This window comes from Pundamilia nyererei, unplaced genomic scaffold (genome assembly GCF_000239375.1).
Source record: "Pundamilia nyererei isolate P.nyererei 1_Seehausen unplaced genomic scaffold, PunNye1.0 scaffold00001, whole genome shotgun sequence".
NCBI lineage: Eukaryota > Metazoa > Chordata > Actinopteri > Cichliformes > Cichlidae > Pundamilia > Pundamilia nyererei.
Genome location: NW_005187402.1, coordinates 11,702,913 through 11,704,623, shown reverse-complemented (window position 1 = coordinate 11,704,623; position 1,711 = coordinate 11,702,913).

Here is a 1,711-nt window from a genome sequence, read left to right as displayed (position 1 = left end):
TAAACATACTCTATACCCTAGGTCCAGGCACCTTCACCCTCAGAGGGGTGATGGTACCTAGACCCAGGAGATGATACCCTGTTCCCTGGGGTGGAGACAAGCAGGCCGCCCCCGCCCCCAGCAGCAGGGAGGCCCCACATCCAGACCCCAATCAGATGGCCAATTCCTCCGTACACCCCCTGCCCCGATGGTAAACAGAGAACGGGGTGTGAATAGAATAGAATAAACCTTTATTATCCCACGGATGAGAAATTTCGGTGTTACAGAGCTCTTACAGCAAAGGACAATAAAATATAAAAGGAAGACACAAGGTGGTAAACAAACAAGCTGGTGAGTAAGATGACCAAAAGAATGTTAAGCTGCATTATAGAGTCTGACAGCTGCTGGTAAGAATGACTTGCGGTAGCGCTCCTTCCTACACTGTGGGTATAAAACTCGACTGCTGAATGAGCTGCTCAGTGCTCATACAGTTTCATGCAGGGGGTGGGAGGTGTTGTCCATGATGGATATTAGCTTAGACAACATCCTCTCCTCCCCAACCTGCTCGATGGACTTCAGTGGACAGTCCAGGACAGAGCTGGCCCTCCTGACTAGTTTGTTGAGTTTCCCCCTGTCCCTCTCTGCCATTCCACCACTCATGCAGACCACGGCATAGAAAATAGCAGACACCACCACAGTGTCGGAAAATGTCCTCATGAGTGTCCTGTTCACCCTGAAGGATCTCACCCGCCGTAGCAGGTGGAGACGACTTAAACCCTTTTTGTAAAGTGCATTTGTGTTTGTGGACCAGTCCAGTTTGTAGTTGAGGTGAACACCCAGGTATTTGTACTCCTCCACCGTTTCAATGTCCAATTCCTGGATGTTCACTGGTGTAATAGGGGGTGGCTTCTTGCTGAAGTCAATCACCAGCTCCTTTGTCTTGCTGGCATTGATGCAAAGATCTGTTATGTTCGCACCAGTTGACGAAGTCATTGACGACCCCACTGTATTTCCCTCCGACACCTGACCCACAATGGCGGTGTCATCTGACAACTTCTGGAGATGGCAAGTGTCCGTGTTATAACTGTAGTCCGCAGTGTACAGGGTGAAGCGAAAAGGGGCGAGTAGTGTTCCTTGTGGGGCCCCCGTGCTACAGACTACCACCTCAGAAACACAGTCCCGCAGCCTCACATACTGGGGTCTACTGGTGAGGTAGTCAATAATCCATGAGGACAGCTGATGGTCCACTCCAGCTCCCTGCATCTTCTCCCTTAGCACTGAGGGTTGGATTGTATTGAAGGCACTGGAGAAATCAAAAAACATGACTCAGTGTGCACCTGGTGCTCTCCAGATGAGAGAAGGCCCGATGCAGCAGGTACGTGACAGCGTCATCCGCCCCGATGTTCAGCTGGTAGGTAAACTGCAGCGAGTCTAGATCTCTCCCGACTAGTGGGCAAAGGTGGTGTAGAATGATACTCTCTGTTATATTCTCTCTTATAACTTAACTGGTAAGTAACGACGCCTTCTTTAGTCGTAGTAATTTACTTTAATAACCAGTCTAAGGAAAGGCGCAGGCATATCAATGCGCACATACACCACACTTTGTGTTCTCTACTTTGTAACAGAAAGTAGTACCACAAACTATAAACTGATTTTACTAAATACATAACAGTTCCTCCCATCCAACTTTGATGAACACAATAGGTACCAAACAATCAAAATATTTTCATCC